The following is a 26,629-nucleotide window of genomic DNA, read 5'->3' on the forward strand; positions in this document are numbered from 1 at the left end:
CATAATCTCCTCCAGTCCCATCCATGTTGATGTAAAAGTTGGGTATTCATCCTTTCTGATGGCTGAGTAATATTCCATTGTATATATGGACCACATCTTCTTTATCCATTCATCCGTTGAAGGGCATCTCGGCTCTTCCCACAGTTTGGCTATTGTGGACATTGCTGCTATGAACATTGGGGTGCATATGGCCCTTCTTTTCACTACATCTGTGTCTTTGGGGTAAACCCAGTAGTGCAATTGCTGGGTCATAGGGTAGCTCTATTTTTAATTTTTTGAGGCACCTCCACACTGTTTTCAAAGTGGCTGTACCAACTTGCATTCCCACCAACAGTGTAAGAGGGTTCCCCTTTCTCCACAACCTCTCCAACATTTGTTGTTTCTTTCCCTGTCCATATTTGCCATTCTAACTGGTGTAAGGTGGTATCTCAGTGTGGTTTTGATTTGGATTTCCTTGATGGCTAATGATGATGAACATTTTTTCATGTGTCTGTTAGCCATTTGTATGTCTTCTTTGGAGAAGTGTCTGTTCATCTCTTCTGCCCACTTTTTGACTTGATTATTTGCTTTTTGGGTGTTGAGTTTGAGAAGTTCTTCATAGATTTTTGATACCAGCCCTTTATCTGTAGTGTCATTTGCAAATATCTTCTCCCATTCTGTGGGTTGCCGCTTTGTTTTGTTGACTGTTTCCTTTGCTTTGCAGAAGCTTTTTATCCTGATGAAGTCCCAAAAGTTCATTTTTCCTTTTGTTTCACTAGCTTTTGGAGATGTATCTTGAAAGAAGTTGCTGTGGCCGATGTCAAAGAGGTTACTGGCCTATGTTCTCCTCTAGGATTTTGATAGATTCCTGTCTCACATTGAGGTCTTTCATCCACTTTGAGTTTATCTTTGTGAATGGTGTTAGAGAATGGTCGAGTTTCATTCTTCTGCATGTGGCTGTCCAATTTTCCCAGCACCATTTATTGAAGAGACTGTCTTTTTTCCATTGCATGTTTTTTTTTCCTGCTTTGTCAAAGATTATTTGACCATAGAGTGGAGGGTCCATATCTGGGTTCTCTATTCTGTTCCATTGGTCTGTATGTCTGTTTTTGTGCCAGTACCATGCTGTCTTGGTGATCACTGCTTTGTAATAGAGCTTGAAATCGGGCAACATGATGCCCCCAGCTTTGTTTCTCTTTTTCAACATCTCCTTGGCGATTCGGGGTCTTTTCTGATTCCATACAAATTTTAGGATTGTTTGTTCCAGCACTTTGAAAAATGTCATTGGAATTTTGATCGGGATGGCATTGAAGGTATAGATTGCTCTGGGTACCATAGACATTTTAACAATGTTTATTCTTCCGATCCATGAGCATGGAATATTTTTCCATCTTTTTGTGTCTTCTTCAATTTCTTTCATGAGTGTTTTGTACTTCCTAGAGTATATAGATCCTTTACCTCTTTGGTTAGGTTTATTCCGAGGTATCTTATGGTTTTTGGTGCTATTGTAAATGGAATCGTTAATTTCTCTTTCTACAGTTGCGTTGTTAGTGTATAAGAAAGCAACTGATTTCTGTGCATTGATTTTGTATCCTGCCACATTACTGAATTGTTGGATGAGTTCTAGTAATTTAGGGGTGGAGTCTTTTGGGTTTTCCACATAAAGTATCATGTCGTCTGTGAAAAGAGAGAGTTTGACTTCTTCTTTGCCAATTTGAATACATTTTATTTCTTTTTGTTGTCTGATTGCTGTTGCTAGGACTTCTAGTACTATGTTGAACAACAGTGGTGAGAGTGGGCACCCTTGACGTGTTCCTGATCTTCAGGGAAAGGTTCTCAGCTTTTCCCCATTGAGGATGATATTCGCTTGAGTTTTTCGTAGATAGATTTTATGAGCTTGAGGAATGTTCCATCGCTATACTCTGGAGAGTTTTAATCAGGAAAGGATGTTGTATTTTGTCAAATGCTTTGTCTGCATCAATTGAGAGGGCCATATGGTTCTTCTCCCTCCTCTTATTAATGTGTTCTATCACATTGATTGATTTGCAAATGTTGAACCACCCTGCATCCCGGGGATAAATTCCACTGGGTCGTGGTGGATGATCCTTTTAATGTATTGTTGGATCCTATTAGCTAGGTTTTTGTTGAGGATTTTGGAATCCATATTCATCAGGGATATCGGTCTATTCTCCTTTTTGATGGGGTCTTAGCCTGGCTTGGGGATTAAGGTAATGCTGGCCTCATAGAATGAGTTTGGAAGTTTTTCTTCTGTTTCTATTTTTTGAAAGAGCTTCAGTAGAATAGGTATTATTTCTTCTTTGAATGTTTGGTAGAATTCCCCAGGGAATCCATTAGGCCCTGGACTCTTGTGTTTTGGGAGGTTTTTGATCACTGCTTCAATCTCGTTACTGGTTATTGGCCTATTCAGGTTGTCAATCTCTTCCTGTTTCAGTCTTGGCAGCTTATAGGTTTCCAGGAAGGCCTCCAATTCATCCAGATTGCTCAGTTTATTGGCATGTAGTTGTTGATAATAATTTCTAATAATTGTTTCTATTTCCTTGGTGTTAGTCGTGATCTCTCCCCTTTCATTCATAATTTTATTAATTTGGGTCCTTTCTCTTTTCTTTTGGATAAGTCTGGCCAGTGGTTTATCGATCTTATTAATTCTTTCAAAGAACCAACTTCTAGTTTCGTTAATCTGATCTACTGTGTTTCTGGTTTCTAATTCATTGATTTCTGCTCTAATTTTAATTATTTCTCTTCTAATGCGTGGCTTAGGCATTGTTTGTTGCTTTTTCTCTAGTTCTTTAAGGAGTAGAGTTAGTTGGTGAATTCAGGATTTTTCAATTTTTTTGAGTGAGGCTTGGATGGCTATGTATTTCCTCCTTAGGACCGCCTTTGCAGTATCGCATAGGTTTTGGACTGATGTGTTTTCATTCTCATTGATTTCCATGAATTGTTTAAGTTCTTCTTTGATTTCCTGGTTGACCCAAACATTCTTGAGCAGAGTGGTCTTTAGCTTCCAAGTGTGTGAATTTCTGCCAAATTTTTTCTTGTGATTGAGTTCCAGTTTTAAAGCATTGTGGTCTGAGAACATGCAGGGAATAATCTCAATCTTTTGGTATCGGTTGAGACCTGATTTGTGACCCAGTATGTGGTCTATTCTGGAGAAAGTTCCATGTGCGCTCGAGAAGAATGAGTATTCTGTTGTTTTAGGGTGGAATGTTCTGTAAATATCTATGAGGTCCATCTGGTCCAATATATCATTCAAAGCTCTTGTTTCCTTGTTGATTTTCTGCTTAGATGATCTGTCCATTGCTGAGAGTGGAGTATTGAGGTCTCCTACAATTAACGTATTGTTATCAATATGACTCTTTATTTTGGTTAACAGTTGGCTTATGTAGATGACTGCTCCCATGTTGGGGGCATTGATATTTACAATTGTTAGATCTTCTTGTTGGATAGACCCTTTAAGAATGATATAGTGTCCTTCTGTGTTTCTTATTACAGACTTTAGTTTAAAATCTAATTTGTCTGATATAAGAATTGCTACCGCAGCTTTCTTTTGAGGTCCGCTGGCATGGAAGATAGATCTCCATCCCTTCACTTTCAGTCTGGATGTATCTTTAGGTTCAAAATGAGTCTCTTGTAGACAGCATATGGATGGGTCCTGTCTTTTTATCCAATCTGCAACCCTGTGCCATTTTATGGGAGCGTTTAGGCCATTCACGTTAAGAGTGATTATTGTAAGATATGAATTAATTGTCATCATGTTGCCTGTGAAGACGTTGTTTTTATAGATTGTCCCTGTAAATTTCTGTTGTAGATCACTCTTGGGGTCTTTGTCCTTTTATAGAACCCCCCTTAATATTTCTTGCAGGGCCAGCTTAGTGGTCACATATTCTTTCAAACTCGGCCGGTCGTGGAAGCTCTGCATCTCTCCATCCATTCTAAATGAAAGCCTTGCCGGATAATGTATTCTTGGCTGCATGTTCTTCTCATTTAGTACCCTGAATATGTCTTGCCAGGCCTTTCTGGTTTGCCAGGTCTCTGTGGATAGGTCTGACATTATTCTTATGTTCTTCCCTCTGTACGTAAGGAATCTCTTCCCCCTAACTGCCCTTAAGATGGTTTCCTTGGTTCTAAGATTTGCAAGTTTTACTATTACATGCCGGGGTGTTGGCCTGTTTTCCTTGATCTTAGGAGGGGTCCTCTCTGCCTCTAGGACTCGAATGTTTGTTTCATTCCCCAGATTAGGGAAGTTCTCAGCTATGATTTGCTCAAATACAAATTCTAGCCCTCTCTCTCTCTCCACTCCCTCTGGGATTCCAATGATCCTGACATTGGAACGCTTCATGGTGTCACTTATTTCTCTGATTCTATTTTCATGGATTCTGAGTTGTTTTTCCCTGGCCTCCTCTTTTCCCTTTTTATCTATTATATTGTCTTCCAGGTCGCTTATTCGCTCTTCTGCCTCAGTTACCGTAGCTGTTAGATTATCTAGATTGAATTGGATCTCATTGATAGCATTTTTAATTTCTGCCAATTCCCCTTTTATTTCTGCCCTTAGAGACTATGTTGCCATTAATTGATTTCTCCATTCTAGCCATTGTCTTCACAATTGCTAGCCTGAATTCCATCTCCGACATCTTGGTTATATCTGCATCCATTTGTAAATCTGCAGCATAAGTCATAATCTCTGAGTCTTTTCTCTTTTGGGGGCTCCTCCTCCTAGTCATTCTGTTGATGGGTGTTTGAGGGAATGTATAGAGTCGAAATTATTGACCAGAACCCAAGCAAGGTGCACCTGTTTTCTTGGGACCTTAGGGTTGCTGGCCTCTTGTTTTCCCAGCATGTCTTCTGTGGGAGGGGCCTGCTGCACCGTTACTCAGGCAACCCTGTTTGGTCGGAGTTGCCCTGTGCCCCTGTGGCAGGGGATGGACGCAGTGGGAATCAGTCTTTGGGGCTTTTCTTCTCTGGTGCCTTTCCCTGGCGGCTTTCCGCGTCTCTTCCACGAGTCAGAGCAGAAGAGACCGTTTCCAACCCTCTGCCTCAGAGCAGAGAGACCTCAGTCTGTTCTTCAGTGAGCTCTCCAGGCCACACTCTCTCCGTTTCTGTCCGTGCTGCTATAAACTGCAGCGTCCTGGGTTGTGCGCCCCTCCACAGCACTCCCAGTCCTGCCACCATGTTGGGGCACATCTCTGCCCTTTGTGCTTCTAAAACCACCAGCCACTCCCAGTTCGCGCGTGCGCTCGCACAACTCCGCCACTTGGGGTCCTGTGCCAGGGACTGCAGTTTGCGTGTGTGCGACTCCGCCGCTCGGGGTTTCCACCCCGGAGGTTGCAGTTCACCGGCGTGACCCCGGCGCACCAGGTTTCCATCTCGGAGGCTGCAGATCGTGTGCGCACGACTGTCGCTCAGGTTTCTGTCTGGGGGCTGCGGTTCACGTGCACGCGACCCCGCCGGTCTGGTTTTCCACCCCAGGGGCTGCCCTAAAGTCCTTTCCCGACACTACCGGTCTGCGAGTCTGTGCCCTGCAGCGCGCGAGGCTGTCGCTCACTGGCGTTGTAGGATCCCCACGTCCAGGCACCCTCCCGCTGCAGTTTAACCTCCAATATCTGCCCGCAGAATCATGGCTCTCCGCTTCATACCTCAAAACCAACTGCCTGCGATATTCTGTTTGTAGAGATCCAGATCTTCTTACATCTCAGGCTGGTTTTGTGGGTGCTCAGAGTAGTCTGGTAGATATCCAGCTCAATTCCAGGGACCAGTTGAAATAGGGTCCCCTACTCCTCCACCATCTTTCCCCCCTCCGGACAAAAAGACTTTAAAACAAAAATAGTATCAAGAGACAAAGAAGAACACTATATAATCATAAAAGGAACAATCCAACAAGAAGATATAACAAATCTAAATATTTATGCACCCAACATGGGAGCACCCGAATACATAAAGCAGCTAATAACATATATAAAGGGAGTAATCAATAGTAAAACAATAGTTGTAGTGAACTTTAGCACCCCACTTTCATCAATGGCTAGATCATCCACACAAAATATCAGTAAGGAAACAGTGGCTTTGAATGACACATTGGACCAGATGATCTAACAGATATATTCAGAAATTTCATCCTAAAGCAGCAGAATACACATTCTTTTCAAGTGTACATGGAACATTCTCCAGAACTTATCATATATTAGACCACAAAACAAGTCTCAACAAAGTCAAAGAGAATGAAGTCGTACCTTGCATCTTTTCTGACCACAACACTATGAAACTAGAAATCAACAAGAGAAAATCTGGAAAAAAAACACAAATAAGTGGAGGTTAAATAATGTTCTATTAAACAGTGAGTGGGTCAGCCAAGAAATCAAAGAGGAAATGAAAAAAAATGCATGGAGATGAATGAAAATGAAAATAAAACAGTCCAAAATCTTTGAGATGCAGCAAAAATATCCTAAGAGGGAAATTAATAGCAATACAGGCTTAACTCAAGAAGCAAGAAAAATCTCAAATTAACAATATAAACTTACACCTAAAGAAGCTAGAGAAACAAGAATAAACAAAACCCTAAAACAGTAGAAGGAAGGAAATAATAAAGATTTAGAACAGAAATAAGTGGAATAGAGAACTAAAACAACAAAAAACCAAACAAATTAAAAAAACAGTAGAACAGATCAATTAATCCAAGAGCTGGTTCTTGGAAAAGATCAATACAATTAATAAACCTCTAGCCAGACTGATTAAAAGAAAGGGAGAGAGAGAGAAGACTCAAACAAAATCAGAAATGAAAGAGCAGAAACATAAAGGATTGTAAAAGATTATTGTGAAAACTTACATGCCAACAAATTGGACAACCTAGAAGAAGTAGATAAATTCCTAGAAACATATAACCTTCCAAAACTGAAATAGGAAGAAATAGAAAATTTGAACAGACTGATTTCCAGCAATGAAATTGAATCAGTAATCAAAAAACCCCCAACAAACAAAAGTCCAGGACCAGATGGCTTCACAGGTGAATTCTACCAAATATTACAAAAAGAGTTAATATCCATTCTTCTCACACTATTCCAAAAAATAAAAGAGGTAGCAAACCTTCCAAATTCATTCTATGAGACCAACATTACTCTGATCCCAAAACCAGATAAATAACACTACAAAAAAAAAAAAAAAAAAAAAAAACTACCAGTCAATATCTCTGATGAACATAGGTGCAAAAAACTTCAACAAAATATTAGCAAACTGAATCTGACAATCAATTAAAAAAGTCATTCAACACAATCATTTATTCCTGATTCCTGGGATTTATTCCTGGGATGCAAGGGTGGTTCAAGATTCACAAATCAATCAACAGTGATACGTCACATCAATAAAAGAAAGGATAAGAGCCATATGATCATTTCAATAGACACAGGAAAAGCATTTGTTAAAGTGAAGCATTCATTCACAGTTAAAAACCCACAATAAAAAAGATCCAGAGGGAACATACCTCAATATAATAAAGGCCATATATGGAAACCCTGCAGCTAACATCATGCTCAATGGTGAAAAACTGAGAGCTTTTCCCTTAAGATCAGGAATATGACAAGAATGTCCATTCTCACCACTTTTATTCAACATAATACTGGAAGTCTTAGCCACAGCAATCAACAAAAAGAAGTAAAAGACATCCAGATCCATAAGGAAGAAGTAAAACTTTCACTACTGGCAGATGACATGATACTATATATAGAAAACCCTAATGATTCCAAGAAAATATTAGAACTAATAAATGAATTTAGTAAGGTCATAAGATCCAAAACCAATATAGAGAAATCATTGCATTTCTATACACTAATAATGAAGTAGCAGAAAGGGAAATTAAGAAAACAATCCCATTTACAATTGGACCAAAAATAATAAAATACCTATAAATAAACTTTTTTTTTAAAGATTTTATTTATTTACTTGACAGAGAGAGACATAGCGAGAGAGGGAACACAAGCAGGGGGAGTGGGAGAGGGAGAGGGAGAAGCAGGCCTCCCGCTGAGCAGGGAGCCCAATGTGGGTCTCGATCCCAGAACCCTGGGATCATGACCTGAGCCGAAGGCAGACGCTTAATGACTGAGCCACCCAGCTGCCCCCCTCTAAATAGACTTTAACCAAGAAGGTGAAAGACCTGTACTCTGAAAACTATAAAACACAAATGAAAGAAATTGAAGATAACATAAAGAAATGGAAAGCTATTCTATGTTAATGGATTGGAAAAAAAAATACTGTTAAAAAGTCCATACTACCCAAAACAACCTGTAGACTTAATGTAATCCCTGTTAAAATACCAAAAGTATTTTTCACAGAACTAGAACAAATAATCCTAAAATTTGTATGGAACCACAAAAGACACTGAATGTCCAAAGCAATGTTGGAAAAGAACAAAACTGGAGGTATCACAATCCCGGATTTCAAGATATACTACAAAGCTCTAGTAATCAGTAGTCAGTGTGGTGCCAACACAAAATTAGATGCACAGATCAATAAAATAGAAAAGTGAGCCCATTATGCACAAACAATGAATCATGGAACACTACATCTAAAACTAATGATGTAATGTAATGTATGGTGATTAACATAACAATAAAAAATTAAGAAAAGTGAGCCCAGAATTAAAATCACAATTATATGGCCAATTAATCTTTGACAAAGCAGGCAATAATATGCAATGAGAAAAAGACAGTCTCTTTAACAAATGGTGTTGGGAAAACTGGACAACTACATGCAAATGAATGAAACTAGACCACTTGTTTATACTGCACACAAAAATAAACTCAAAATGGATGTAAAACCTAAAACCATAAAAATCTTAGAAGAGAGCAAAGGCAGTAATTTCTCTGACATCAGTCTTAGCAGCATATTTCTTGACATGTCTCCTGAGGCAAGAGAAACAAATACAAAAATAAACTATTGGGACTGCATCAAAATAAAAAGCTCCTGCACAGCAAAGGAAACAAACAGCAAAACTAAAAGACAACATACTAAATGGGAGAAGATGTTTGCAAATGACATATTCAATGAAGGGTTAGTATCCAAAGCATATAAAGAACGTATACAATAACACCAAAAACTCCACAAAAAATCCAATTAAAAAATGGACAGAATATATGAACAGACATTTCTCCAAAGAATACATACAAATGGATGGCCAACAGACCTATAAAAAGATGTTCAATGTTGCTAATCATTATTTTTTATATGTTTGAAACTTTAAAGTTAGTTTACTAAGTTCAATGGTGAAAGCTATCAGAAGAATATTCTCCTGAAAATTATTTTTTCTTAGAAAAAAAGAAAGAAAAATCAACTCCTTAGCACAGCCCCAGACACTGTGGCAGTCACATCTCTCTGCAGATGGGGATAGTCCATTAGTCAATCAGATCACTCTCTGGGTCAGCAGGATTGTAGTCTGGATCATCCTCATCATCCTCTGGCTCCCAGTAGTCCATTTCCTGGAACAGAGATTCATCAACCTCCACATTGTTTCCAGCATCCTCCAAAAACGAAGTATCAGATGTGTCAAGATTATGATTTGTTTCAAATAGCTGTTTCCCACTTAATTCCCACACTGAGATACCTCACACCTGTCAGAATGGTGAAAATCAAAAACATGAGGAAAAACATGTGTTGGTGAGGATGTGGAGAAAAGGAATCCTCATTCACCTTTAGTGTGAATGTAAACTGGTGTAGCCACTTTGGAAAACAATACAGAGTTTCCTCCAAAATTAAAAATAGAACTACCATATGATCCAGTAATTCCACTACTGGATATTTACACAAAGAATCTGGAAACACTAATTCGAAAAAATATATGCACCCCTATGTTTATTGCAGCATTATTTACAATAGCCAAATTATAGAAGCACCCCAAGTGTCCATCGATAGATGCATAGATAAAGAAGATGTGGTGTATATATAGAATGGAGTATATTCAGCCATAAAAAAAAAATGAGATCTCACCATTTGTAACCACATAGATGAATCTAGAGGGTATAATGCTAAGCGAAGTAAGTCAGAGAAGAAAATTCCATATGATTTCACTCGTATGTGGAATTTAGGGAACAAAATAAATGAACAAAGGAAAAAAAAAAAAAACAGACTTTTAACCCTAGAGAACAAACTGATGTTTATGAGAGGGGAGGTGGGGTGGGGGAATAGGTGAAAGGGAATGGGAGTGTACTTATCATTGATGAGCACTGGGTAATGTATAGAATTGTTTAATCACCATATTGTAACAATTAAAACAAATATAACACTGTATGTTAACTATATGGGAATTAAAAGTAAAAAAAATAAGAAAGAGGAAGAGGGAGGGAGGGAGGGAGGAAGGAAGGAAGGAAGGAAGGAAGGAAGGAAGGAAGGAAGGAAGGAAGGAAAGGAAGGAAGGAAGGAAGGAAGGAAGGAAGGAAGGAAGGAAGGAAGGAAGGAAGGAAGAATTTTAAGAAAAGAATAAAATAAAACCTTTTTTCACATCACGTAGTCAAAGTTTGGACCCGAATCTCACAACTTTTAAAGTAATTAATATACTCTTTATATTAAACCACTGCATATCTGCCAAACTGGCATAGAATTGAATACTTAAAAGCAATCACACTTATCTGAACATACATTTAAAGATATAGGAAAGAGATAAAAGAATGAGCATGAATAAATGAGAAGAGATGAATAGGACAATGCAGGTTTTTAAATTATATTTTACTCATGTCTGTTATGCAAAGGGCACATGCAAACCAGTTATTTGGTCACCATATCTTAGATAACTTTCTAAGAATTTAAGTAAATATTTTATTTATCAAACTAACTGAGCCTTTGCCTGTCTGCTCTGGGTTGGCTTTGAAATACAAGGGGGAAACTGTCTATTCTGTGTGAGCAATAGCTCTATTTTAATGTATTTTTTTCTCACATTTTCTGTTTGAGTGTCACTTATTTTAAATGATAATTAAGGAATGATTAGATGTGTCTTATTAGCCCTCCCCCACCTGTTTCTTAGAGCATTGTCTTGGAATGCAGTATTGGGCAGAAATCTGAAATTTCCACATGAAAGCACTGATTAGGCTGACGTTAATAGCAAACATGTGACTAATATTTTGACAGTGGATTCTCAATTAATTAATAATGATAGACCACTTCAGAACATTTCTTGGTATGAGACAAGACTTTTGTCTTTTTCTTTTTTAAACTTCTTGTAGATATTTAGAATCAGTTCCTTTGGAAGATTTAATCAATTCAGATACTTTTAAATGTTGTTTGAGATCTCTTTAAATATAAGACCTTTTCTCTTAAGTAAAAACAATGAAAACCAAATGAATCTTTTAGCATAAATATATGCTCTAATTTGAGTTTGTATTGCTTCTGTATTTTTTCTTTTTAACAAATATTTTTCTCATATGTAAATTTCCCAAAAGAATTGGTTAGGCTGTAAAACAACTATTAGGTTCCAGTAATCACCAATAAATGCCATAAAAAATCATAGCTCTGTCCAAGGTTGTTTTATTAGTCAGTCCCTTGTCAAATAAGTTATATAAGGCCATATCACAATATTTTCAACTTCCTGGACATTTATTCAGGAGGATTAAAATGTAAATGAGAAAATGAAGATATGCCAAGACCATTCCTAGTTGTCTAGAAACCTGGGCTGTGATTTGTCACACCTTTGAGATAAATGACTTCCCAAGATCACAAACCTGATGCTTTGATGAAAGAGCTGCAAATCCCAAATTAGATTCTACATCTCACATGGGAATATGCTTGTGTAAAATATTTATATCTATCTTCTGTGATTCAATAAACAATCTTCCTATCTTTCTTTTCCCTTGGGATATTCTTCAACACATCTTACAATGACTTCCATGAAATCATTTTCACTCATGGTGACATCATTCAGAGTTAGCTTTATTGAAATGAAGATAAGGAGATGATGTTTTTCTGTCTGCTTCCTAAGGAAAATGAATAAAATCACAAGTGAGTGATGACACTTTTCTAATCTCTGATATATCTTATTGCGTTATCTCACTCCCTCTCTGTGCTCTTATGTACTGTAACAATTGCGCATGAAATCAAAGTGCAGGCTCCTGTGGTTTGTTTGGTTTATGTTGTTGATGGTCTCACCACCCCTTTCACAACACTGCTTTTAAGGGATAGATCACTAAAGCTTGTAAATCAAATTACAAAAGCTGTGTGGATATCCTATGGATTTATATATCCGATATAGAAAGACATTTTAAACATTTTCTTCATCTAACTCAGAAGAATGCTTATATTGACAGTTAATGTCCCCACTGAAATATTACTAATGGTCACAAAACCATCAGAAAATTTAAAGATTTATAAATATAATGAATCTTAAATGATTAATATATTAATTATCACAGGGAAGTTATTAATATCTAAAGGTATATGCCTACTTCAGTAATATATAGACTTTTTAAAAACCAGCCTTTTACAGTTCTTGCTTTCCTCTGCTAAAATTGCTTTCACTAATTACTTTCCATTTAACCTCTCTAGGGAAAATACATGGAATGTAGCAAATAAATCAGTTCATCGTATGGATTTGTTTTCACAAGTCAGTTTAATGCTTCATGATTAGATATATTTGAATTATAGAAAAACAAATCCTGACTACTACAGATTACAAACCTGATTACAAAGTTTTTGTTTTGTTTTTGTTTTTGTTTTAATTAAATACAGTCACCACCACCACTTCAACAAACCACATTACAACATTGAGATGATCTTAAGACACCTGAATTGACCAAGCATTTATTCATTCATTTAGTAAGTACTTTTGTTCCATCTACCATAGGCCAGAGACCTAACTAGACATGGAGCCAGTGCAGTAAATAAAACAGATAATGCCCCTGCCCTCAAAGAGATTAATTTATATTCCACTGGGGGAGATACATATTAAACAAATATTAAATATGCCATTAATAATAATAAGTTATGAAGAGAACTAAAATAAGGTAAGGGGATGAGAATGACCCAAGTACTACTTTGTAGTTAGGAAGGATTCTATTACGGGGTTGACATTTGAACTGAGCCTCGTGGAAAAGATTGCATCAGAAAAAAAGTGTTCTGGACAAAGGGAAGAATGACTACAAACACTATGACCTGGGAGCATACCGAGCATGTTCCGAGAACATCAGGTATGGCTGGAGCCCAGTGAAGGGGAGGGAAAGTTTGAGGCAGTGAAGTAGGAGAGGGGTTCTAGGTTTCTATGAGTTAGGTTTAGATTTTTATTCTGAGTGAAATGGGAAACTATTGGAGAGCTTTGAGCAGTGTTGCCTCATTATCTTTTCTTTCTTTTTTTTTTTTTCTTTTTTTTTTAAGATACTCAAACTGCAGTTGGAAAGGAAACTGAAGGAGGATATATTTGGAAACAGAGATACAGTAACTGTGGTCTGGACGGTCTAGGTATGAGGTGCTAGTGGCTTATACCAGAGTGATAGCAGAGAAGGGTAAGGTGCCTGAATTTGGTACGTAGGATATTTTCCGTATAGAGCAAACAGCATTTTACGGATGGATTGACTGTATTTGAGATCTAAAAGAAAAGAATCAATGAGTCTATATTGGACCTGCCCAACTGAACGGATTATGGTGCTAGCTGAGGAGACAAGAATACTGAAACAACAGGACTACTGTATGAAGAGATCATACAGTTTTGCAGGGACTCAGGAGTTCTATTTCAGACACATTAATTTTGAAATACCTATTAGATATTTAAGTGTACACATCAAATGGGCAGGTAGATATTTATATGTAAACCTTCTGAAAAAGTTTGGTCATGGTGGATTTAAAAAAAAAACTAATACATCCTTTTTTTTTAATTCTTTCCATCTTTATTGAGATACAATTGACATTACAGTGTGTAAGTTTAAAGTGTACGATATGATGGTTTGATATATATATTAAAAATGTTAACCACGATAAGGTTAGTTAACACAATCTTCATCTCACATAATTACAACTTTGTTGTTACAAAAATAACATGGTGAGGAAAAAAATGGTGAGAACATTAAATCCCTACTCTCACAGCAATGTTCAAGTATACAATATGGTATTGTTAACTATAGTCACCATGCTGTACCTTAGATCCCCAAAACTAATTCATCTTAAACCTGGCGAAAGTTTGTACGCTCTGCCCAATATCTCCCCATTTCTTCCATCCCTCGGTCCTTGACAACTACTGCTTCTGAGTTCTTAGATTCCACATATAAGTGAGATTGTACAGTATTTGTCTTTCTTTCTCTGATTTCATTTAACATAATGCCCTCCAGGTCCATCTATGTTGTCACAAATGACAGGATTTCCTATTTTTATGGCTAAATAATATTCCAGATATATAATAAAGAAAATGTACATGTGTATATATATGTGTACATATACATACATGTATTTACATGTATATACATATGTATCCCATTTTCTTTATTACTAATTTAGCCATCAGTGGGCATTTAGACTGTCTTCATGTCTTGAATGTTGTACAGAATTCTGCAGTGAACATGGAAGAGCACATATCTCTTTGAGAGTGATTTCCTTTCCTTTGGATTTTTACCTAGAAGTGGGGTTGCTGGATCATATGGTGGTTCTATTTTTTTTTAATTTTTTTAATTTTAATTTTTTTTAATTAAAAAAAAAATTTAACTTTTTGGGAACCTCCATACTGTTTTCCATAGTGACTATAGCAATTTATGTTTCTACCACCACAGTGCACCAGGGCTCCCCTTTCCGCACATCCTCACCAACATTTGTTATCTCTTGTCATTTTGATGACAGCCATTCTAAGAGGTGTAAGGTGATATCTCACTGTGGTTTTGATATGTATTTCCCTGCTGATTGGTGATGTTGAGCACCTTTTCAATTGTTTGTTGGACATTTGTGTAATTTTGAAAAAATATCTATTCAAGTCCTCTGCCCATTTTTTTAAATCAATTTGTTTGTTTGCTATTAAGTGTTATGAGTACCTTATATATTTTGGATATTAACCTCTTATCAGATAGATGGTTTGCAGATATTTTCTCCCATTCCATAGGTTGACTTTTCATTTTGCTGATTGTTTCCTTTGCTGTGCAGAAGCTTTTTAGTTTGATATAGTCCCACTTGTTGATTTTTGCTTTTGTGCTTGTGCTTTTGTTGTCACATAGCCCCAAAAAAACTTCATTAGCAAAAATGATTTTAGGGCGCTGGGTGGCTCAGTTGGTTAAGCGACTGCCTTCGGCTCAGGTCATGATCCCGGAGTCCTGGGATCGAGTCCCACATCGGGCTCCCGGCTCAGCGGGGAGCCTGCTTCTCCTTCTGACCCTATCCCCTCTCATGCTGTTTCTCTCTCTCTCTCTCTCTCAAATAAATAAATAAAAAATTAAAAATAAAAAAAAAATTTAAAAAAGGATTAAAAAAATGATTTTAAAGAGTATTTTCCAAAAAAAAAAGTGCTTTCTCTATGTTTTTGTTTTTGTTTTTAAGATTATTTATTTATTTATTTATTTGACAGAGAGAGAGACAGCGAGAGAGGGAACACAAGCAGCGGGAGAGGGAGAGGGAGAAGCAGCTTCCCGCAGAGCAGGGAGCCTGATGTGGGGCTCAATCCCAGGACCCTGGGATCATGACCTGAGCCGAAGGCAGACACTTAACGACTGAGCCACCCAGGCGCCCCTCTATGTTTTATTTTAGAAGTATCTTGGTTTCTGGTCTCACATTTAGGTCTTTAAAATATTTTGCGATTTTTTTTTTTCTGAATGGGTTACAGTAGGGATCCAAATTCATTATTTTGCATGAAAATACCTAGTTTCGCCAGCACCATTTATTGAAGAAGCTTTTTCCCATTGAGCATTCTTAGTTCTCTTGTCAGATATTAATTGACCATATATTTGTGGGTTTATTCCTGGGCTCTCCACTCTATTCTGTTAGTCTACACATCTATTTTATGCCATACCATCCTTATGATTTCAACTTGGATGTCATTAGCACATAGCTGGTATTTAAAATCATTGACCTGAAAAGCAGGCTAATGCTATGTTATTAATTCAAGTTGCTAAAAACAAAGACAAGAGGGATTGGAACAACCCTGATGGTATTGAACAGAATTATATTGTGTTTTCATAATATACATTATGCTTTCATAAGATGGTAAAAAAAAAACTAATATTTTCTAGCTGAATATGTGTTCTTCTAGAATCACAGTACTATCATAAGTAATAACAGCAAGTATTTACTATGTACCAGGCAATATATATATATATATATGTGTGTATATATATCTTAGAATATAGACTATAATATGCCAAGTATATTGTTATAAAATAATATATTTATATAATAGTATGATATAATGTATAAATAATTATGTAACAATATATATTATATGTGAATATATATTATGCTATAATATGTATTATACATTATTGTATTATACATTTTAAGTCTTCACACCAGAATTATGAAATAATTGATATTATTCACATTCCATTGTAGATAAGGAACTTAAACCAGAGATAAGTAAGTTAACTCACTTAAATACAACTGTTAAGTGCCCAGTCAAAATTTGCAGCCAGAGAGAGCAGCTACAGAGACAACATTCTTTTTTTTCTTAAAAACTTTATTGATTTATTTGAGAGAGACAGTGAGAGCACATGAGCAGGGGGAAGGGCATAGAGAGGGAGAGAAGCCGACTCCTGCTGAGCAGAGAGCCCAGTGTAGGGTTAGATCCCAGGATGCTGGAATCATACCTGAGCCGAAGGCAGATGCCCAACTGACTGAGCCCCCCAGTTGCTCCCAGAGACAACATTCTTATTCACTATGTTGTATTGCCTTTCTAATACTAAATAAGAAAATAAGCCAATGTATCAGAGTCTATTTATATGTATAGTTGCAATATTTTTAAAAAGTAAATATTAATCTAAAATTATTTTTATTAATCTACACTTACATTGACTCATAGAAATAATTCTACATAGATGTTTATGAGATTATTATAATTAATAGATCACTTTATAAACACAGCCTAGTAGATTTAGAATTTGCACAGGTGGAAAATAATATGCTATTAGCCTTACTGAGATTTTATATTTACATGATGAGCTGCCATCTATTATTTGGCACTGAGAAGTGACTATAGGATTATATGAAAATAAAGTCATTTTAAGATTTTATTTATTTATTTATTTATTGGAGAGAGAGAGCATGCATGAGGGAGGAGCAGAGGGAGAGAGAATATCAAGCAGGCTCCAAGCTCAGTGCAGAGTCCCACCCCGGGCTCGATCTCACAATTCTGAGATCATGACCTGAGCCGAAACCAAGAGTCAGATGCTTAACCGATGGAGCCACTCAGGCCCTGAAAATAAAGCCATTTTAACAATATTCCTGATAACTGACTACTAAAAATGTACTTGTCCTACCATTTCCTCCTTCTCCTTCCCCTTCTCCTGTCGTGAATTCTTTCCTGGTACTCAACTTCTAAGTTAAGTTCAGGGCTCCTCTCTAGAATAGATAAAGTTTTTCCATAGACTATTCGTCAGAGACAAATGTATGAGGTATAAGGAAATAGGAGTTTCCTTTTATTTACTTTGAAAATAGCTTCTGAAAACACCCTTAAACCTCTAGCTTACAATAAGCTGATATTTTCTATGAAAGTTATAGGTGTGTCAAACAGAAAATTCCTAACTATAGGAACATGATGCTTTTTCTTGTTCCATGGGTGACTATTTTCTACCAAGGCACTGCCATATGCCCCTGGAGAGCAGAGTCCTTGTTCTGTGTTTTCTTGTATTCTACAGATATGGTACTCATTGGGAAGAATATATAGCCACTCAACATTGACTTTAATACAACACAGAGTTAGGTTCTATTCTCTCACCTGTATTTTCTTACTCTTACTTAGATTTTTTAACCATAGGCTATTAGAAGTTCCTTTCTATTGCCGTTATGACAACTGTAGTTTCCTAAATACTCAAATTATGTTATCATTTACAAATTACTTCCTGAACCTACCACTGTTGAAGTTAAAGATCATCTCACCAATGACTGAGCGCTCTTGGCAGCCCCCAGAAGATGTTTCATTTGTTCCCTCTGCAGTGAGGTCTGCAGGTGCTTATTAAAGCCCATGCTCTGAAGAGACACTTTTCCAAGTAATCTTAAAATACAGACAGATAGGGGTGCCTGAGTGGCTCAGTTGTTAAGTGTCTGCCTTCAGCTCAGGTCATGATCCCAGGGCCCTGGGATCGAGTCCCGCATCAGGCTCCCTGCTCTGCCGGAAGCCTGCTTCTCCCTCTGCCCAGTCCCCCTGCTTGTGTTCCCTCTCTGGCTGTCTTTCTCTCTGTCAAATTAAAAAAATATATATATAGGAGATATTTTGGAAGGTAGTCCATAAAGTACTTCCACAGGTAGTGGAAGGTAAAAAAAAAAAAGCTTATGGAAAGTCATTAACATAATGGACATCTATTATTTCTCACATGAAACAATAGTGTATGTAATTCAAGCAGTGATCAAGAGTTCCGGCAATACAATCAAAATTAGCTCAAAATTACTTTTTTTTTCTACATTGGATATAAATTTTATTCAAGCCTATTTCCTTCATCGACACAAATCTTCTTAACTGTGTACCTTCCACAGACTCTCTGTTTTGTTCAGCTCTATTTTATTGACCTACATTCACATCAGAGGTCATTGGCATTGAACTTAATAAAGTAAAAATCAGTTCATTATATTTTTTTCTTCTTTTCTATTATTTCTATTTAGATATGATTGACATATAACATGATATTAGCTTCAAGGGTAAAACTTAGTGATGTGATACTTATATATATTGTGAAATGATCATCACAATAAGTCTAGTTAAAATCCATCAACATACATAGTTACAAGTTTTTTTCTTGTGACGGAAACTTTTAAGATTTACTCTCTTAGCAACTTTCAGATACAGAGTATTGTAAACTATAGTCACTATGCTGTACAATACTTCCCCATAATTTATTGCTGGAAATTTGTACTTTTTAACCCCTTTCACTCTTTAAGAGCAATTAAAATTACTGTCTTAATCAAAAACTCCTGATTCATTTCCCTACATTTTCAGAAAGGGTCATAGAAGATTACAAAGGCTGAATAGAAAAACATATCTATGAAGAAAGGAAAAGAGTGAAACATAAGCAAGTAAATATGGATGGTGATGAGCAAAATTCAATTCTATTTAACAAATGATTTGGGGGCACCAAATGTGTATAAACAGTGTGCTGAATGTTGGAAAGAGATATGAAAATGAATACAAACAAGCTTGGTCCTCAAAAAGTGCGTGTCCTGGTAGAAAATACCCATTAATATAACTATAATACAGGACACTAAAATAGCCACAATAGTGACTGACTTATAAATAATTCAAAATACAACAACATCGATTCATAACTGAGCTAATATATTTAAGCAATAAATATATAATGAGAGAAGGATCCAAATAATCCTTGTTTCCTATTCTAATTCCCCATGCCTCTTAGTTGTATAAAAGAATAGGGGATTAATTTTGCCTGGCAGTCAGGAGGGCTTGATGATACAGAATTTATGCAAGAATTCTAATATTAGAGGACCTAAAATTTTTCTAACATTTTATTATGAAAATATTGAAACATACAGAAAAGTTGAAACAAACTGTACAGTGAACAAGTATTCATCCATTCTTCTCATCGATCCATTTATCCCTTGATGTAGTTCAAAGTAAGTTACAAGCACGTACTTCACCACTAAGCATTCAGTACATATCATTAACTAGAGTTCATATTCTCTTACTTTTTTCATGTAAAATTACCCATACTGAAATATACAAATTCTAAGTATATCATTTGATGAGTTTTGATACGTGCATATACTGGTATAACAAAAATATCTGTCAAGATACAGAACATTATCCCCACCTTGAGGTTCTTTCTCCTTTTAATTTCACAATTCCAGTGTGTGTGTAGTGGTGTCTCATGATAGCTTTAATTTGCATTTTTCTGATGAGTAATGATGTTGAGTACCTTTTCATTGTTTTTGTTTGTTTGTTTTGTGTTATTTGAAGTAGTCCAGAATGGAACCCAGTTTGAGGCTTGAACTCACAACCCCGAGATCAAGACCCGAGCTGAGATCAGGAATTGGATGCTTAATGGTCTGAGCCACCCAGGCACCCACCTTTTCATTGTTTATTGACTATTTGTGTATCTTTCTTTGTGGAATTTTTGTTTATTTCACACTATATATTTTTTTAAGATTTTATTTATTTATTTGAGAGAGAGAGAAACAGCATGAGAGGGGATGGGGTCAGAGGGAGAAGCAGGCTCCCCGTTGAGCCAGGAGCCCGATGCGGGACTCGATCCCGGGACTCCAGGATCATGACCTGAGCCGAAGGCAGTCGCTTAACCAACTGAGCCACCCAGGCGCCCTATTTCACACTATATTAAAGTAATAATATCTGTTCAATAAAACTTAACATCTGGTGCCTGGGTGGCTCAGTCAGTTAAGCATCCAACTCTATTTCTGCTCAGGCCATGATCTCCGCCCCTCCCCACTCATGCTCATGCTCTGTCTCTCTCTCCATAAATAAATAAGTAGCACAAAAAATAAATAAAATAAAACTTAGGACCTGAAGAAATATCCAAACTATCTGAGAGCAATAATTATTTTATAGTATTTGTCACTAATATAGTTTTCATGAAAACCTACGGTGTAAAAATTAACAGGATCTTTTCTTCTTGTTGAAAGATAATCAAGTGGTTGCTAACATATTTATTTGAATGACTTTTTCAAAAATTGACTTCCCCAATTTACCTCTCCTCATAGATTAAAATTCCTTCTGTAGGTTGAAGGTGGCTGGGAAATTCATGGATTTTATAGTTAGGCCTGGGTTTCAGGATTTCAGTTCCCCCTTACCATGTGAGAATAAGCAAGTCACTTATATTCTATGAATGTCAAACTTTTTTCTTTGGAAAAATGTGGATAATAATACCTGTGTCACAGAGTGCATTTCAGGATTAAAATTTAGAAGTCTCAACACAGTGGATATAATGCATTGCACTCACTCAATACATGTTGAGTTTTGTCACCTAGCCAATTGTTACCTAAAAGCATTGATACATTAGCTACTAGAATTTCCACCAAAATTCTAATAATCCAGCACAAGTGTGGTTTACACAGTAAACTGATTTTTGCTCTACTGAGGTTCTCAGGACAGGTATTATATCCATTTTGTTTGCCACCTCAAATGCCACCTCCAGTACCTGGCACAATGTCTGGCAGAAAGTAAAAAATTAATGAAAAATTGGAAACTACAAAATAAATAAGAAAGCAGGTGTTTTCTCCAAACATTAACCAGCTTCTTAGAATGTAGATCTACTCTAATTTGTGGTGTCTTCCTTTCTTTCCAGATATGCATTCAGTAAACAAACATTAATTGAGCATTGTGTGTCATGCACTAGTTCTAGCAGCTTAAAGAAGATGGAATAACTTCTTACTTTCGTGAAGTTCACATTCATGGAGCAAGAAAAGCAATAAACAAATTAGCAAATAAATTTGAAAAAATAGCATGTAGTGACAAGTATTGTATGGAAAATAAGAGAGCTCAGTTAGGGAGTGGTTATATGTATTAACTTTTCTTCTTTATGATTTTATGGAGTGTAAAAGGAAAATATTGCTACTTAAATATTAGAAAATGTTACTTTAACCAAGAGAAATAAAACAGGCCTTTTGCAGGATGCATCTTGAAGGCCTACCTGATGGTTTGGTAGACTACCAGGGTCTGTAAGAGCACAGCCTCTTTTGTCTCTTCAGGGAAATCAGTATGGGTCTGGCAAGTGGTGCTCAGAATACAGCTAAAAAATGGGAAATCAAGGAAAGGGGGCCTGCTGACAATGTGAAACATTGATGTTTACTCCCTGGGCAAGATTCCAATCTTTTTCTATCTGCCTGGCTGTTTCAGAGTTTTTGCAGAATGGGAAGATTGCCACTCAGAATAGCTTCTGGTCACTGACTCCAAGTATAGGCTACAATTGTCCCTCTAATCCTTAGTGATCAAAACTCTTGGATGGACATCAGGCCATAGAGAAAATCTAGGATTCCCTGCCTCACCGAAACAGTTGTCATCATTTTGTTTATAGTAATTGGGGATACCAAGGAATGTTTATATAATGAGATAGTAATTAAGTGGTTATGGGAGCACTGCAGTCAGACTTGCCAGTGTTTGAGTTCTGGTGCTGAAATTCACTAGGTGTGATCACAGATTACTTCCTTGTCTTACGCCAAATTCCCTGGGAAAGAGATTCTCAGACAGTTTGCATGCACAAGGTTCATTAGGTTGTGCTCTCAGGAGCAACATCTGTAAGGCAGAGGTGCAATAGAGCAGAGTGAGAGGTTCACCTGGGATACAGTTGAAACAGAGGCCCTAGCCACTGATCCTGTGGGCACTTTGGAGCGGGGAGGGTTCTTCAGTAAATCTAAGAGCTACAGTTGTCTGTACGCCAGTGGGGCAGTTGAAGCCAGCCACCCTGGGGCCAGGCAATCGTTAAGAATTTAGTCTAACAGGGGCGCCTGGGTGGCTCAGTTGGTTGAACGACTGCCTTCGGCTCAGGTCATGATCCTGGAGTCCGGGGATCGAGTCCCGCATGGGGCTCCCTGCTCGGCAGGGAGTCTGCTTCTCCCTCTGACCCTCCTCCCTCTCATTCTCTCTGTCTCAAATAAATAAATAAAATCTTTAAAAAAAAAAAAAAAGAATTTAGTCTAACAAAAGATGTTTTAGAGAATGAGTACGTCATCACTGACATTATTCAGAATTGCAGGTGTGTAGTGATAATAAGAGTTTTTACTGACTTTTCTCTACAGAAAGTGCATCCCTTTAATGCCCAAACCTGGGGTAGACTTTTTCCACCACCATGCCCTTGAAACGTCATGGCATAACTCTTAGGTTAATTGGAAGTAGCTCAGCTATGTACCTTACTACCATTGTCGTGTTAAAAGAAATTGAGGCCCTGGAGAGTTAAATAGCTTGCTTAGATTTCATAGCTAGTAAGTGGTGGTGTTAGGGTTCAAACAAGGCTTAGAGCCTGTGAACTCATGTAATAGTGCCTCAACCCTTACAAAGGTATCATGAAGGATTAAAACAACAGCCACATATAAATTATCTGATATTTTATAACAGTTCTTATATATTTTGGTCTCAGGACTCCTTTACACCCTTAAAAATTATTGAGGACATCAATGACCTTTTGCTTTCATGGATAAATATCAAAATTTACTGTATTTGAAATTGAAACAAAAAAGTACAAATATTTATCAGTTCTCTTAAAAATAACATTAATAAGGGCACCTGCGTGGCTCAGTTGGTTGAGCATCTGATTTTGGCTCAGGTCATGACCTTGGGATCATGTGATGGGGCCCTCATGGGGCTCCATGCTCAGCACAGAATCTGCTTGGAGATTGGGGATTCTCTCCATCTCCCTCTGCACCTCCATCCCCCTGTACTCGCTCTCTCTTTCTCTCTCTAAATAATTTAGATTAAATTAAAATTTAAAAATAACATTAATAAAGTAATTTCATGTTTTTATAAAGTAAGTATATTTTCAAAGAAAACAATACAGTGGAAAGTGTAGCATTGTTTTACATTATTGAAAAATCTCAGTATCTATCTTGATAGACATTCTCATTTCTGCTGCTGCACTTAGTCTGTTAAAATGTATTATTTTGGTTGAAGTGAATGAAGAACTACATGTATTTATGTGCATATATACTTATACATGCATATATATACATACTATGTATATATATATATACATGCTCACACACATACACACACACACACAAAGTAGTGACTTTCCCAAAATAGTATTTTGTATATTCTATGACAAGCTATTACTATAACCAAAAGGAGTTTGTGAATTTCCTGCTTGTCTCTTTGTTCACAAAACCAAATAGTAAAATGAAAAGCACTTGAAAGACTTGTGTTCTGTACAGCTTCATCATACATTCAGCTGTCTGCCCTTAGATAAGTGATTTCCATTTTCTCACTTTGGTTGATTCATCTAAAAGTCTAGAATAGTAATTCTTGTCCCAATGACCTTACAGTTATTGTGAGAATTAAATGGAAACACGAGTTTAAAAAACTTTGTGAACTCTTATGCAAAAAAGGTATTATTGTGGCTACACTGTAATCATTATAGGTATTAGAAATTGTATGTTCTAAAAATACAGGGATCAATAAAAAATATCATTTCATTTGGAATTCCTACAAACAAGCAATATAGAACAAGCCTCTCTACTGAACACTTAAATAAACATATACTCCTGGCACCTCAGACACCATATGGCTAAAACTAAACCCAGTATTGTCCCTTCTGCATACTTATCTTCTTTTGTATTCTTTAGGTTAGTCAAGTATCATCTCATCTTTCCAGCTAAGTCACATCTCAAATTTACCACTCCTCTCTTATCACCCATCCAAATATTTGCCAGAGTTTTAGGATTTCCAGTCTTGTTGTTTAACATGTTCACCTTTTGTTCATTATTTTGACTATAGAACCTTTCAATCTAGTTCTTAATGACTCTTGCCTAGACATTCTTGCAGATGATCAGGTCCCATGCATTTAAGTTTCAATGTCTTCAACCAATCCTCACATTGTCCAAGATTATGTTTCCAAACCCAAGTAGGATCAGATCACTCTTCTAGTTTAAAAAGTTGAGTGTTTCTCACTGCCTACAGAATAATATCCAAACTCCATGCAGGAGAGTCAGAATCCTATATGAACTTGCTTCAGCTGATCATTCAATTCTTATTGCCCTTTATGCCTTGATCCCTAGCTACCGGGGACTATTTATCATTCTTGAAATATACCATTCATTTCTTAACACCTTTATCACTTTGCACATGTCTAAAATGCCCTTAACCCAGTTTTCCACCACTCCCTTTAAAAGGTCTCTGATTACTGGAGTGCCTGGATGGCTCAGTTGTTTGTCTGCCTTCAGCTCAGGTCATGATCTCAAAGTCCTGGGATCGAGCTCCACATGGGGCTCTCTGCTCAGTAGTGAGCCTGCTTTTCCCTCTCACTCTGTGATCTCTCTCACTCTTGCTCTCAAATAAATAAATAAAATCTTTTTTAAAAAAAAAGGTCTTAAATTATCAATGTCATGTTCATCTAAACTCAATTCAAATATCCAAGTATTAGTGATCCCTGATCCTCTAGGCAAAATTAATTGCACCCTACTTTTCTTTTCCAGAGTAATTTGTTTCCACCTGTATTATTTAACATATAAATACTTACTGAAAATCTACTAAAAGCAAAGCAAATATTAGATTATGTGTAGGGTTTTATTTTTAATTATTTATTTATTTTTAGATTATGTGTTGGGTTTTAAATGATTATGTACGAAACCTGTGCTCAAATCACCAGAGGACATTATTGTGCTTTATCTTGTATTTTCTGTTTAGGTTATAAGCAGTGTGATGGCACAGATTGAGATTCAGTCATCTTTGATCACCTCTACAGTATCTAGGATAATGCCTTGCAAATGTATCAGTGATTCCAAACAAATGTTCACTTTGTTTGAATTTAGAAAGACTCAGGTAGGGGTTGAGGAATTGCTTGAAGCCCCTATGGCTTGTGGTGTTTCCTTTTACCAAGAAGAAATTTGTCATAAAGATCTATACACTGGGGCACCTGGATGGCTCAGTCGTTAAGCGTCTGCCTTCGGCTCAGGTCATGATCTCAGAGTCCTGGGATCGAGCCCCGCATCGGGCTCCTCGCTCTGCGGGAGGCCTGCTTCTCCCTCTCCCACTCCCCCTGCTTGTGTTCCCTCTCTCACTGTGTCTATCTCTGTCAAATGAATAAATAAAATCTTTAAAAAAAAAAAAGATCTATACACTTACTGACAAGGCTTCCAAACATCTTATTACTATTTCTTTTACTTTGGAAGAAGATCCAGTATAGAATTTTCTTTTCTGTACTTTTCTTCTATTTCAAAGAAAAAAAAAATCCCTGAAATATAATAATGTAATTATAAAAACAGGATGCTTTTACTTGAGTCTTACTGTTCCTATTTTCACTCCACTGGCAACTAAATTTCTTACCTAAGACATATGCTTACAGCTATACATTTAACTACTTATGAATGATGACAAGATCAAATATATATACACATGATTGGGAGGGCATGTTTTAACCATTAGGTGTACTGTTCAAAGAATCAAGTGCATATGAGTTTGTCTGGAAAAAATGGTTAATCAGTCAAGAATTATACTATGTTGTGGCTTAAATGAATGAAGTCTTATTTTTCAGTATAATAAAAAGTTCAAAGAAAGACAGTCAGGAACAGGCATGGTGGGCTTCATGATGCCCTCAGACACCAGTCACTTTCTGCTCCACCACTTAGTGTACGTTTATTACCTCCTAGTCACAACATGACTATTTTAACTCCAGGCATCGTGCCTGTGTTAGAATCAAGAAAGGGGGAAAGGACACTAAAAGGCAAATACCAACTGAGTTGGTCCCTCTTGAAGGACACCCAACAATGCCAACTTATATATCTTATTAACCATATATGTGTCTCCTGGCCATCTTTATCTGGAAGAGAAGCATGGAAAATGATATTTTGGTGGTAGCAGTGATGGATTTTAGCT

This window comes from Mirounga leonina, unplaced genomic scaffold, assembly GCF_011800145.1.
Source record: "Mirounga leonina isolate KUSES-001 unplaced genomic scaffold, KU_Mleo_1.0 Mir_125, whole genome shotgun sequence".
NCBI lineage: Eukaryota > Metazoa > Chordata > Mammalia > Carnivora > Phocidae > Mirounga > Mirounga leonina.